The sequence below is a fragment of the Lygodium microphyllum genome, chromosome 16, assembly GCF_053477565.2.
Source record: "Lygodium microphyllum isolate KBCC chromosome 16, Lygodium_microphyllum_v1.1.10, whole genome shotgun sequence".
NCBI lineage: Eukaryota > Viridiplantae > Streptophyta > Polypodiopsida > Schizaeales > Lygodiaceae > Lygodium > Lygodium microphyllum.
The window spans coordinates 93,132,335-93,147,770 of record NC_141150.1 but is presented as its reverse complement, the minus strand read 5'-3'; the positions used below and the strand labels follow the sequence as shown (position 1 = coordinate 93,147,770).

Genomic DNA, 15,436 nt, shown 5'->3' with positions numbered 1-15,436 from the left:
TAAATTGGTCAAAGATTGAGCTACCTACTGAATGGCAGCTTGATATAAGTTCTATTAGAAAGAAGGAATTACTTCCTCCTAAGGTTATAAAGGTTCAGAATATAAAAGGAAAAACATTACTGCTCCCACAAAAGCTGTTTCTTCCAAATGGTCCTCCAAAACAATCAAAGGCAGTAATACAACCACAACTAAGGGTTTCTCCCTCCCAGACATTGCAAGAAGCTCATTGAAAAAGCTTCATCCTATGTACTCAATGCTATCCAGACTTTTGATTATGAAGAAAACCACTATAAGGCAGCACCTTATTTGCGTCCTCAGAATAATAATTCTTGGACAACAAAATTGCTGGCAATCAATTGGACACACTTGGCACTAACAGGACTAATCAAGAAGATGGAATCCTTACAACAAATCACAGACCAATTACTTGTCCTTTGCTAGCAAATACAAAAAAATACTATTGCAAAGCCAGCCACTACCAATGTTTCTTTTGCAATAGTTCCTACACCAAGCATTCCAACAGATTGGTCCATATTCTCTAACAAGTGCTACATAAAGGGTGGACATCACATTTTCTTCTCCATCAACTAGTGCATTAAATATAAATATTTCTCTTAAGGGTAAAGAAAAAGAGATCATACACATAGGAGAAGGTACCTCCATGAGTACCTCCAAGTCTATTGAAGGTCCTACTACACCCATACTCCCTGAAAATGATTTGTTATGTTATAAAAATCAGCAAGACACAGATTATCCTGAAGATATCTTGCAACAAATTCAAGATATCTATTGCCAACCTACTGGATCATGGTCACATGTAGCAAAAGAACCACCACTATTTCAAGGTTCAATCCAGTTAGGATCAACAGCACTTGAATTGTCAGAATATTTGGAATTCATGTTTCCAGATTGGTCAGAATTTGACTATAAAATGGCTTTTGATGATATTGATCTTGACTTAGACAAAATCAAAAGGTTACGAGAGGAAAATAAAGTTTTTGATCAAATGCCCTTGTGTATTGACCTAGAAGAGCAGGACAATGAAGACTTTACCAGACATGTTCACAACAAGATCAACTTTAGATATTTGGGTGAGAGTATACAGCAAACTCCACCAAATCTACCACCTGTAGAAACACTTGCATGGTATGATAGGGATTGAGCATACTTTGAGGAAAGAATGGCTTATGCTATCAGAGCTTCAGATGAAGATGGTGAAAATGTTATTGAAGAGGAATTTACACCTATTAATCCTCATAGGTCCAAATCCCCTACAAGCATTCTTAGAGCACAAATGAATGCACATCAACACCATCATTCTATCATTCCAACAGCCCCCTTCAATGCTACTACTTCTGGTTCCACTTCTCATAGTAACTTCTACAAGAAGATTGGTGTCCCATAGAAAGTTGGCTCATTTCCTATATGGTCCATTGATGGGAAAACACCAAAAGAGATAAAACTGCTAATTTACATGATGTATGCATATGCATGCCAGAAGATAGTTGACAAGCCACAGACAAGCAGGATTGATATTTTGAATGCAATCACGTATGGCTTTGTGGGTGGCATCAAGCACTGGTGGACATCCATCCATCCACAGGTAAAAGCAGCAATTGCACAAGATCCTGATCCTGTATAGATATTCTTTGAATTATTACTAGGAGTGTTAGTGGAAAATAAGCTTGATGATGTCTTAGAAACTCGTGAAGCTTTCTTTAAGTCAAAGCTTCCCTGCATGTACAAAGAATATTTGATCTACATGAGAGATATATTATATGAGTGTTTAGGAGCACATGACAATACCATGAAGGAACACCTAGTTTGTTTCTTCCTAGAGCCCATTCCATTTTATTGCAAACAGAAAATGAAAACAGAAAATAGAGATTTTACAGACAGCGTGGGACAGATTATCCAAACAATTGAGCAAACAGTGAAATATGTTTGTCACCATGAGAAAATGACTCAGTTAAATCAAACCAGTCAGTCTGCAAGTAGGCATACAAGTTGGACATGGATTTTGGTTGTGAAAAATGCAGCTATGACAATGCATCTAAATATAGTCATTGGCATCACAGACATCGTCATCCCTCCAGATATCATAGAAACTATTCTCATGTTAAGTCATTTTTCAATGAACAAGATGACACAAGGCACAAACATTTAAAGCATTCAAGAAAGTCATATAAGCACTTAAAAGGCAAGGCACAATATAGAAAAGAGTACACTACTGATTCAAAGAAGAAGGATTTGAAATGTTTCATTTGTGGAAGTCCCTCATATCTGGTGAACAAATGTCCAAAGAAAAAGAGCAAACAAATGCCGCCAAGGTCAACATGATGATGCATCACATTGATTATGATATTTGTTATTCATATGACAACTATTCAGAAGATGAATGTCAAGATTGCGGGAGAGAAGGAAGGAATCTCGCTTGAAGCTTTCTTGCTTGCACAATGGGGGAAGACACACAAGGGTGGAGGCTGAAAACAGTTTTCCTCTTCTTAGTTGTGTAAGCCAAAAGAACTCAAGTACAACGAAATAGAAGAACCCTAGATATGGGTCTCAAACCAAACTCAACTAACTAAGGTGGCATACTAACTGAGCCACGAACTAGAGTAGATAAGGATAGCTATCATGTAGCTATTATTCAGGGGCGGTGTACCAACCGCATCTGCAACTGACAAGTCGGTGACATAAATACACAACGGTCACCCTGGCGTATCACGAGTGGAGCTTGATATCTCAACACTCCCCCTCGAGCTCAATCCCAATTCCTGCACACCAAGCAGGTCTCTGAACTTGCGCAGCTTCTCTGCGCCCAATGCCTTCGTGAATATGTCAGCTACCTGATCCTCTGTGCTGACATAAACTAGATCAATAAGACCTAGTAAAACCCTCTCTCGCACATAGTGATAATGCACCTCAATGTGCTTTGTTCTAGCATGATAGACTGGGTTATTTGCCAAGTGTATACTACTCATGTTGTCACAATAAATGACAACTGGTCCATCTGTAGACTGATGCATATCATAAAGTAGCTTATGCAACCAAGCTACCTCACATGCAGCCATTGCTGCACCCCTGTACTCAGTCTCTGTGCTCGACAAGGCAACTGTAGGCTGTTTCTTGCTGCTCCAAGTGACTGCAGCACTCCCAAAAGAGAACACATATCCACTGGTAGATCGTCTATCAAAAATACTACCAGCCCAATCAGCATCAGTGTATCCATGCAACTGTATCTGAACCCCAGTCTCATAAAATAGTCCATACTGCAATGTGGACTTCACATACCTGAGTATGTGTCTAGCCGCATCCAAATGTGGTTTCCTTGGAGCCTGCATAAACTGACTTACCAATCCAACATCATAGCTCAAATCTGGCCTGGTAATAGTCATATAAATCAAACTTCCTACTATGCGTCTGTACATAGTAGGGTCTTCTAGAAGCTCACCTGCATCTGTGCTCAGCTTCACATTCTGCTCCAAAGGATTTGAAATAGGCTTACAGCCTGTCATCCCATATTTGGACAGCATGTCCAATCCATACTGCCTCTGCAATAGCTGTATCCCACTTGGTGATCTAATCACCTCAATGCCCAAGAAATAACGCAGCTCTCCCAAATCCTTCATCTCAAACTTCTGCTTCAATAGCATTTTCACATGAAGGATATCTTCATCACTGTCACCTGTCATAATCAAATCATCAACATAAATGACAAGTAGCATAATACCTTTCTCTGTTTTTCTCACATAAAGTGAGAAATCTGCCTTGGAAATCTGAAAGCCAATAGTGACAAGATACTGTCCTATCTTGTCAGACCATGCTCTAGGTGCTTGCTTCAAGCCATACAAGGCTTTCTTCAACCTACAAACAAACTCAGGATGAACAACATGCACATAACCTGGTGGTTGCTCCATATAGACCTCTTCTTGCAAATCACCATGCAAGAAGGCATTCTTTACATCCATCTGATGTAAAGACCATCCCTTTGATGCAGCCATAGTAATGACTGCTCTTACGGTTGCCATCCTTGCAACCAGACTGAATGTTTCTTCATAGTCAATGCCATATGTTTGTGCATACCCCTTGACTACTAATCTTGCCTTGTATCTATTCACAGAACCATCTGCATTGTGCTTCACCTTATAAACCCACTTACAGCTAATTGCATTTTTACCTTTAGGCAAAGGTACCAATTCCCATGTAGCATTTGCTTCCAAGGCATCCATTTCTTCATCCATGGCTTTCTCCCATTTTTCTTTTCCCATGGCTTCCTCAAAAGAAGTGGGTTCTGGTTCCTGTATCACTTTAACTATATATGCATAGTGAATGGCTGTAAATCCATCATATTTCAGCCTATCCACAGGATACCTAGTTCTCGTAGACCTGCGCAAAGTAGGTTCACTCCCAGGTGCTCTCAAAACATCCCTGGTCTTCCTTACTCCAGGTGTAACAATAGAAGGAATACCCAACTCATCATCAATGCTCTGTTCTGAGCCACTGGATTCACCATCCACATAAGAGTGACCTACATTCACATCAAACATGGGCTGATCAACCTTCTCTTTTCCTTTTCGTGATACATGCATACCACTATCTGCATTACTTTGAGAAGATTCTCCTGATCTCAATCTGCCTGTCCATGGCGAAGAATGTGAATCACTGCTAGAGGACGCTCCAGGTCCACTAATATTTTGTGACTGCTCCTGTGAATTCTGTGCAGCATTACCATTTTGTGCATCTACATCATCAATCACATTTACTGGTTTATACCAGCTACTCATCTCATAAAAAACAACATCTCTGCTCACTGTAAACTTACGAGTAGAAGGGTTATAGCATCTATACCCTTTTTGCTGCAGAGAGTAACCAATAAAGATGCACTTCTCAGCTTTTGGATCCAACTTGGATCTCAACTCATCTGGCACATGTACATAGGCAATGCAACAAAAAATTTTCAAATGAGAAATATCTGGTTTCCTACCAGTATACCTCTCCTCTGGAGTCATTCCATGTATTGCTGCAGTGGGAGTCCTGTTCATTATGTAGACTGCTGTAGCAACTGCTTCAGCCCAATAAAAATCTGGCAAGTCTTTTTCATTGAGCATGGCACGAGATACCTCTCCAATATGCCTATTTTTCCTTTCTGCAATTCCATTTTGTTGTGGGGTATGACTGCATGAATATTGCTGCTTTATGCCATGCTCGTGCAGGAACCTTGCAAACTCATTTGAGAGGTACTCTCCCCCTCCATCTGACCTTAGGCATTTTATCTGCAGGCCTGTTTCTTTTTCAACCATTGCTTTAAGAGTTTTGAAATGCCCAAAAACTTCACTTTTCTTTTTCATAAAATACACCCAAACTTTTCTGCTATAGTCATCAATAAAACTGACAAAATAATGACAACCTCCAAGAGATGCAGCTTTAGTTGTCCACACATTAGAGTGGATTAATTCCAATGGCTTCTTACTCTCTTGAACATGTCTAGGAAATGGTTTCCTTGCCTGTTTTCCAAATTGACAGGCTTCACATACCTTATGTATTTCTGCAACCTTGAATCTCGGCAAAACCTGCAACAATATTTTGGGCCTGCATTGATTTAAGTCACTGTACATTAACATGACCAATGCGTTTATGCCAGATATCAATATCTGCAACTACACCAGTCCCATGTGCAAACATTGCTGCACTCAATTCAGACATGTCTGCATCCAATGTAAACATTCTGCCCTTCTTCTTTCCTTTTGCTATCAAGCGACCTTTATTTTTCATATCCTCAACAAAGCATCCATGAGGATTAAATCTAACCTGCAAGCCTTGTTCAACCATTTGACCAACAGAAACCAGATTCTTGGTGATATTCGGGACATGAAATACATCGGACATGTATTTCTTTTTCCCATCCTGCATAGACAAGGGAATTTTTCCAATCTGCACAATAGGATGTGCAGTATCATCACCAGTCTCCACAAATCCTGGTTTTTCCATTTTCCTTGCATCCTCCATCCATTCTGCATGACCTGTCATGTGGTTTGATGCACTTGAGTCAACATACCATACATTGTTGCTTTCTTCTGCACTTGTCACAGAATTGTTCATGTGCTGCACCATAAACAGATGCTCATTTTTGTCATCACCCTGTCTACTGGAGGATGCATAATTTCCTTGTTGCAGTTTTCCATTCATGATGTCATTCTGCTTTTTATAGCAGTCTTTAGCCATATGACCCATTTTACCACAATAGTAGCATTCAACATTACTGTTTGCATTTTGGCCTCTTTGCCATCCACCACGACCTCTTTGGCTCCCCCTGCCTCTAGAGTTACCACGTCCTCCTCCATAGGACTGGTTTTCTTGAGTTTGCTGCATATTCTGATTTCTGCCACGGCCTGCAAATCGGCCTCCTCTACCTTTGCCTCTACCTCTTCCAGCATTTGAGTAGAAGACAGCTTCTTTTGAAGTTTCTCCTGAAGAAGATGCACCACCATTTCTCTGTTCCTCAGAAATTAGAAGAGCAATCAACTCCTCAAAATCAGGAAATCTTTCACGAACTGAAATGGATGTCCGAAACTGTGCATAATCCTTTCCTAGACCATTCAAGGTCACAGAAACTAAATCATCATCTTCCACTGGTGACCCAATGGAAGCAAGTGCATCTGCAATCTTCTTCACCTTCATGTGGTAGTCGTTGATGCTCATATTTTCTCTTTGCACATTGTGCAACTCTTGCTTGAGCTGCATTTTCCTGGCTTGCGTATTTGTGCTATACATTTTTGACAAAGTATCCCATGCCTCCTTTGGCGTACTTGCATCCTGAATATGCACAATCATAGAGTCTGAAATGCTGATAGACAGCCAATACATAACTTTCCTGGCTCTCTCATGCCATGCTTTAAATGCCTGCATTTGCTGTTGATTGGGAACATCAGGAAGAACTGGTTCTTCTTCATTTCCTGCAACAAATTCCCAATATCCTTTTCCCATAAGGAAATTCGTCATTCTAAACTTCCATGCTTGGAAGTTGTTCTTGTCAAGCTTTTCAGTGACAATCTGTGAAAGAGAATCAGATGCCATTACAGAAGACTGCAAAAAATTCTATCACTGCAAAAACCACAGCTTCATCCTCACAAGGGAAAATCTGCAAAATTGGCGAAAGTGGTATTTGACCACACAGTCACTTCCTAGTGACGATTTTGCATCAACAGGCAACAGGGATGATTCTGTAACTCGCAATGTCTCTACGCACAAGCATACGAGGGGCGTCTCAACCTGAGACAATGCACTCCTGCACTTTCCGGCTGTGCTACCTGCAGAGATTTGCTCCCGAAACAGAAAATGAAAGCAACACTGCTCCTCTTACCAGAACACCGCGAGCTTGGCTTGCTTTCTTGAGCTCCTTACCACGAACAAGGCTCTGATACAATGTCAAGATTGTGGGAGAGAAGGAAGGAGTCTCGCTTGAAGCTTTCTTGCTTGCACAATGGGGGAAGACACACAAGGGTGGAGGCTGAAAACAGTTTTCCTCTTCTTAGTTGTGTAAGCCAAAAGAACTCAAGTACAAAGAAATAGAAGAACCCTAGATATGGGTCTCAAACCAAACTCAACTAACTAAGGTGGCATACTAACTGAGCCACGAACTAGAGTAGATAAGGATAGCTATCATGTAGCTATTATTCAGGGGCGGTGTACCAACCACATCTGCAACTGACAAGTCGGTGACATAAATACACAACGGTCACCCTAGCGTATCACGAGTGGAGCTCGATATCTCAACAATGAATACTCGTATAATAGTGATTATGATTATGGTATTGAGTCAGACACTAAGATAGAATCCTCTGAATCAGAAGATTCTGCTACATCAAGTTCTTCCTATTCTTGGCATACCGCCGAAGAAGAAGAGCCAGAAGAAGAAGAATCATCAGGAGACACTGCTTCTGATGCAACAGAAGTCTTAGACAAAGATACAATTGTTTATTCAAGGTTTTATCCTATCAATGCTTTAGCTTTCAGTTCTTATCCCAAAAATGGTTTTCAGAAAGATGTGAAAGGGAAACAAAAGAAGTATGATTCCTCTGAATCAATAGAAGAATCAGACAGATACATCTTCCTCCAAGGTTAAAAAACATAAAGATAAAATAAGACAAGAGTTTTTTAATAACCCTTACGATTTTCCTAAACCAGGTACATTGGGTCTAGAAACTAAGAATTAGGAAAATATGTTTGTACCACATAAGCTGGAAAGCATGCATTAACCACGAACTGCATCACAATTACTACAGTCTTTGGCACCTACAACCACTGCCACACAACAAACCGGTGAAGAAATGCTAAAGGAATTTACTCAAATGTAGCAAGAGATCCATTCACTGTGCAAAGTATATCAGAGAATTCTCTCCGGTGAGAAGGAATTAGCAAAAGGCACAATTGACATCCTAAGAGAATTGCAAGACCTACCTTCTACTTCTCAAGGAAAAGCTACTTCAAAACCTACAGTCCCAGTCAACCAAATCACGCTACACAAGGAATGAACATTCAAGGTCAATGCCCTAGATATACTGGCGGACCTATTCCCATGGTATATGTTCAGCTTAAAAACATGCCACAATTTTCCTTGTATGTAGATGCTCTACTTGACACAGGTTCAAGTTTGACCACTGCCCCTTTCGAGCTTTTCCCCAAAAAATGCATTAAAGCCACTACACTAATTATAGTGGAGCTCTCAAATAATAAGAAGATCACTCTTATTCATGTAACTCAGGCATACCTTCATTTTGGCAAAGTCAAAGTGCCAATTGAAATCTAGCTCATGCACCAAATGCAGTATGACTGGTACTGATATTCTATAGCATCGTGTCCCGTATACCTTTTGACTGGTACTGATATTCTATAGCATCGTGTCCCGTATACCTTTTGGTCAGATAAATTTGGTATTACTTATAAGGATAGGAAAGCAGAGCTACCTCTACTCCCCAAGATTGGTAGGACAGCTTACTCAATAATTGAAACTATTGGTCATGATAAAATAATAGCAAGAGAACATTGGATAAAGCAAGAAATGAAGAAATATGAAGATCAAATCAAGAGCATAATAGAGTGACTTCAACAGTTCATGCACAAAGATCCGTTGGTCTACAAAGAGAAAAGGCAAAGGTTGTTATTGCTCTACCCATCCATCCAAATGCTGTACCAACAAAAGCTGTCCATCAAGGCATGAAAGAAGAAGACTTAGTACTCTGTAAAGAGGCAATAAAGTCTTTGCTAGAAAAAGGTTTGATTGAACCAACAACTTCCCCTTGGGCTTGTCAGGCATTTTATGTCAATAAGCATTTGGAACAAAAGCGAGGCAAAAAGAGGATGGTAATCAATTATAAGCCTCTAAACAAATATCTCATAGGACATGGTCACCCTATCCCCTTGAAGGATCTACTTCTCAAAAGAATTAAAAAAGCCAATGTCTTCAGTAAGTTTGACCTCAAATCTGGCTTTTGGCAACTACCACTAAAAGAGGAAGACACGTATATTTGGATGGCACATTCCAAAACACTGTGGCGGATTTACTTTCCTGAAAACCACCATGATAAAAGAAGGCCAACTATACATGATGTACAATATTCGTTTTCTTTTGCAAAGCTCATTTCTTTGTTCCCGCCTAAAGGCATCCATGTAACTTTACAATATTCCTCCTTACTCCAATCCTTTGCCATAAAAGTGCTCTGCCTCTCTCAGTTTGCCTATATAAGGCTCTCATTGTAACTCATTAAAACATAGAACAAATACAAGAGAGCATTATTTTGGTACTTTATGTGGATGATATGCTGATAGCAGGGAAAGATCATGATGAGCTGGATACTCTTAAATCTTAGTTGAAGAAGAGCTTTGAGGTGAAGCATTTGGGACATGCCTCTCACATTCTTGGTATGCACATCAAGTATGACAGGCATCAAGGACTACTCTACCTCTCACAGTGGGAGTACATTCATAAAGTCCTTGAATATTTCCGCATGCAAGACGTAAAGCCTATTAGCTATCCATTACCTTCTTATGTGAAGGTTTCACAGGCCGATTGTCTATAGACAGATGAGCAGAGGGCCGAGATTGTCAAGATCCCTTATGCATCAGCCGTGGGCAGTTTGATGTATGCCATGATAGCCACTCGTCTAGATGTTGCCTTTGTAATTGGTGTTGTGGCACGCTATATGGCTACTTGTGGCAATAAACATTGGGATGCCGTGAAGGGTATCATGCAATACCTAAAGGGCACAGCATATATGTGTATTTTCTATGGTAGCTAGGATACAGGAGTTGTGGGGTACACAGACTCCGATTATGCAGGACACCCAGATAGTAGGAAGTTCACTTTTGGCTATGTATTCACCTATGCTGGAGGTGCTGTCTCTTGGATGTTTAGGGTTTAGAAGTAAATAGCTCTCTCTACTACTGAGGCCGAGTATGTTGCAACCATTGAGGCTTGCAAGGAGGCCATATGGTTGGGTCGTTTGGTTCATGACCTTGGGATTGATACTACACCTATGCTGCATTCGGATTCTATGAGTGCTATTCAGTTAGCCAAGAATCCGGACTTCCATGCGAAGACGAAACACATTGAGGTGAGATCTCACTTTATACTTGGGGTTGTGGAGGACAAGTCTGTTGACCTTGTCAAGATCTCCATTCACGAAAATTTGATAGATCTGCTCACAAAAAGCCTCACTACTAAGCGCTTTGCCTTCCTCAGGAGATTGATGGGCATTGGACGAGATGACGTTCTTTTTCATCATCCTGTTGTACATGTGTACATTGTATTGTCTTTTCTTTTTTTTCTTTCAATCCTCACTAGGCCAAATTTTCCTTTAAGTGGGAGGTTGTTGGGGGTAAAGATGCCTCCGCCTAGCCACCCGTGTATTACTACATTGACAATACCTGCCACTGCACACTGTAAGGGCCCATCACTGTCACTTTATTCTTTATTATTTTAGTGACAATTTGAATAAAGGAAGGCCCGATCACACATTGTGACTGTTGGAGTTCCCATTTGGTCTCTCTCTCTTTCTTGCTCTTGCTCTCTCGCCATAGCTCTTCCAAGCAAGCTTCAATCCTTCTCACCTTTCACATCCCTCCCTCTGTCCCTCTCTTTCAATGCATCTCTTCACAAATAGAAATGAAGAAATAAAAGAAGAAAATACAAAAACAAAGCAAGAAGATGCAATGTACTTACCTCAAAGTCTTAAAGATGAAACCCTTTGTACCTCCTTCTTCCTTCTCCCTTGCACCCTTCTCTTTCTTCTTCGTATACAGTGGTGACAATGGCAGTGACAGTGATGACCTATAGATGACCTTACAAGTGATAATGTTGAGAGTTGTTTGCTCACTAAAGAGGTGAATAGAAAGAACAATACAAGTTCAAAGAGCTCTAGTGCACTTATAGCAAGAGAAAGGTTAAATGCTAGGGGGAACTCTCATGAGAGAGGCAAGTCATGTAGTAAGAATGATGTAGAATGCTTCTTTTGTAACAAGAAGGGACACATAAAAAAGGACTGCTATAAGTGGAAGAATAAACAAGAAGGAAAATAAGGGTGATGACAAAAAGGAAGAAAAAAGTAAGACAAAGATAGAAGAGATAAATGCATGTCATAATGACAATGGTGATGTTCTATATATATCCTCTTTGGGTAATGCATTCCTAGTTGCCACGGATAATGGCATACCTCAAAACTAGCTTTTGGATTTTGGAGCATCAATATTAGCATCGCAAATGAAAATTAGCGACACTAATAGCATTGCAAATAGTGATTCTATTATTTTGAATCGCAAGCAGTTGTCACTATCACCCCATTTTCTTGTAGTGAATGTATCTAGACCAAATGGTGTAGGGATCTATAGTGGATGTGAAAAGTAGCAAATGGAGTAGAGGATAATCCAATAGAGGTTGACGTACACTACCATATTGATAGCATGACCAAAGCATTCATCAACAATGAATTTGTTTTTTGTCCATGATGTGGAGAAACTTTTTGAGTAAGGGAGAATGAGACATTATCAATGTTGGCAGTTGCCCCCATTGTGTTAGAGGACCTACATGTGGAATACTATAGTCCACAACTTGAAGATGTTCAAGGCACTATAGTGGCTATTAGGGATGCCATCGACTCAATAGAGCATGCTGTAGTTGGAAGAGATTTGGGAATGGAAGTAATGCAAGCCACGTTGGTGGCATGTCTACCCTTGGAGGATACATAACAGCAAACCCCTCCCCCATTGACAAGTCTAAGTCTAGTATAGACTTGATCAAAGCCTTAAAGACTGCCATCAATGAAAAGTAGGAAGTAAATATAACAATTGTCCATTTTAAGGTTTTGTTTTACTATGCATACTATTTTGAGCTAACTTCTTGTCAATGTAAGTTGTGCTTGACATTGATGATTTTGCAAGTCATTAGAAGGACTAGGGACCTATCAAGAAAGACACCTAAAAAATTTATTACATTGGCTAGATCTTAGCTGGTGCTATTACCATTGTACATGCCTCATCTACCCTAGACATGTGGACTCTTTTCATAATTTTGAAGGCCTAGTCGAATGTATTTTTTGTACTTGCACCATCACTTGAATCCAGTTTTATATATTCTTTACATATAGAAGGGCACCAAATGAAGGGGCCATTTATAGATTGAATAGAAAAGAGTGTGTTTTATTTAGAGAAAATTCATAGATAAAGATATTTTTAAATAGGCCTTGAATGTATGTGATACAAAGGGTTTGCATATAGTGGACCCCCTAAGTAATCTGCTTATGAATATACATATGTTTTTCATGAAATCTCTCTATATTGTAAATAATTTATATATTTTTGTGATTAAAGTGAGCATAATATTAAAGATTTTGATGATAGAAAGTTACATATTAGGCATAGTAACCATGTCACTCATGATCAATATAAATAAAAATATATGAAAAGCTAATTTCATGTGTTCAAAGGGTCATCTTGCTTGCTCACATGTCGTGGCTAGCAAGATCTCTAAGAAGCATACTAACCCCTTTTTTTGCTCTCTTTTTTTGTACCTAGATTTAAACTAACTTCTTCACAACATTTTTTAGAGTTTAAAAAAAAGAAGAAGCTCATACTTCATTGCTTCAATGTACATTCACACTTGATTGTTGACCAATCAAGGAGACAAGACAGTAAATAATCAAAAAATTGAAAATATTAGCTAAGATTAGATGGCAAGTCATTGAACCACTTTAGCACAACCTAGTGCCCATCCTACTTAATTGTAGTAGCAAATGCATTTTATTGTAAAAAAGTATTGTATTGTAGTGGGCACCTACAAAAAATCTAAGCACTTGGCATTTCTAGGCTATCTCCTCTCTTATCCTCTTAGCTTATTGCATGTCTCTTTGCATGGTAGTGGTCCATTTGACATGTAGTGTACACAAGTATGCTTCCTGAAAAAGGCCAATAAGGTAAGGTTATGAGGCTTCTTGTATAGCCTTAAGTGCTATTCCTTGCTTGTAAAATTGGGAGATGTGCTACCAATAAAAAGATGGAATTGATTCATGATGCCTCCACCACAAAAAACCAAAAGAAGAAGGTAAACTAAGAGAGAAGTTAGATAAAATGTAGCATTAACCAGTTCCATTCTTATGATCATGATGGTGATAAGCTATATAAGTACCCTTGTACAAAACATTAAGGGTTGATGGTTGATTCCATTCATTCTTTGACATCCAAAAATAATCAATTTGAAGAAAATAGAAAGAGAGAGAGAGAGAGAGAGAGAGAGAGAGAGAGAGAGAGAGAGAGAGAGAGAGAGAGAGAGAGAGAGAGAGAGAGAGAGAGAGAGAGAGAGAGAGAGAGAGAGAGAGAGAGAGAGAGAGAGTAGGAAGAGTGAGAGTGAAGAATAGTGAAGAAGAGTGAAGTTCAAAGGCAAGGGAGTGCCAAGAAGCATCATCAAGCCAAGGCTTCACCTCATCTATGAATGTTCTTCTCTACATTAATCCCTATTGATCCCCTAACTTCCACTATTAATACCCCCTCAATCTTCTAATTAAGCACGCCTCCTACTCTTCTTAATCCCTATCAAATCTCACCCTTGTTTGTTTTACTCTCCATCCTCAATCCATCCAAGGTACCTCAAGCATTGAGTCTCCATTATCTAAGAGTACAACATTACCAAAACCCTCCAAAACCATTCTCTTTCATAAGCCAATGCATCTATTTACATTGCCAAAATCTATATATTTCCCCCTTTGCTTACTCTTTTTGCCTTGTTAAGCCCTGATTTAAAATACAATATTTAGAAGACCAACAAAGACCCAAGGAACAATGGGACAAGGGATGCACTAAGAGATTTCACATGTCCTTTTGATGGCCCCAAAGGGAAGGAGCGTAGGAGCTAGTTAAGAAGTAACACATGCAGGTGACATCCCCATCACAAGGTAAAGGTAAGGAGCGAGCTTTTCAGCAAGTTTTTTTTGGCAACCCCATGTTTTTATTCCACATAGTACACTTGTTCCACCCTTTGGTGCAACAACAACCACCTCCACTACTACCACTTCTATCCCTATTAATACTACCAATATCACCTCCACCACCATCACCACCACCACCACCACCTCTCTCTCTCTCTCTCTCTCTCTCTCTCTCTCTCTCTCTCTCTCTCTCTCTCTCTCTCTCTCTCTCTCTCTCTCTCTCTCTCTCTCTCTCTCTCTCTCTCTCTCTCTTCATTTGCATAATCATCTTCTACAAATTGATTCCCATACTTTCAAAGCAATTATGATCCCTTTATGACAAATTTCAAGAGATACTTTTTTAATTATTGGTTGACTTGTTGTAATTTTGCATGTAACTAAATTAACTATGTGTGCATGTATATGTACACACTACACTTTTTATTGATTATTTATTACAAAAACATATTAATTGTTAGAAAAAACATTGAATTTTAATAGCCTTCATAACCATAAAAATATCAATTGTGAAAATTTTTCCTCATCATGAAGTCTTCCAGTTAAACCCGAATTATTTGCTAGGGGATCTAGACTTCATTTGATTTTTCTCAATTATTCTTCAACTTTTAATTCTCATTAAACTTTTAATTTCGATTGTGAATCCCATGAAGTCTTCTAATTAAGCCCTAATTATTTGCTAGGGGATCTAAACTTCATTTGATTTTTCTTAGTCATTCTTCAACTTTTAATTCTCAATCCTTTCCTCATTATGGACATTAGAACTTCAATTTAGAAGGAGAATTGTAATCTCCATATGAGTGGATTTTTTCTCAATAGTTATTCCTTCCTTTATCTACTTTCATCATTTGCAATGAAATCAAGTATATCCATAGAATTGTTTGGCTAGCATACTCCTAGTACATGAGTTTGTTGGCATTTTTTTAAAAAGTGAGGGCCATATGAGATCATCCATCAAAAACTTA

At 39.2% G+C, this 15,436-nt stretch overlaps 1 pseudogene; it reads left to right on the top strand.

Moving 5' to 3' along the window:
* Positions 1-661: 661 nt before the first annotated feature.
* LOC148023126 (putative glycosyltransferase STELLO2) overlaps positions 662-15,436 on the top strand; it is a 45,367-nt pseudogene continuing 30,592 nt past the window's right edge.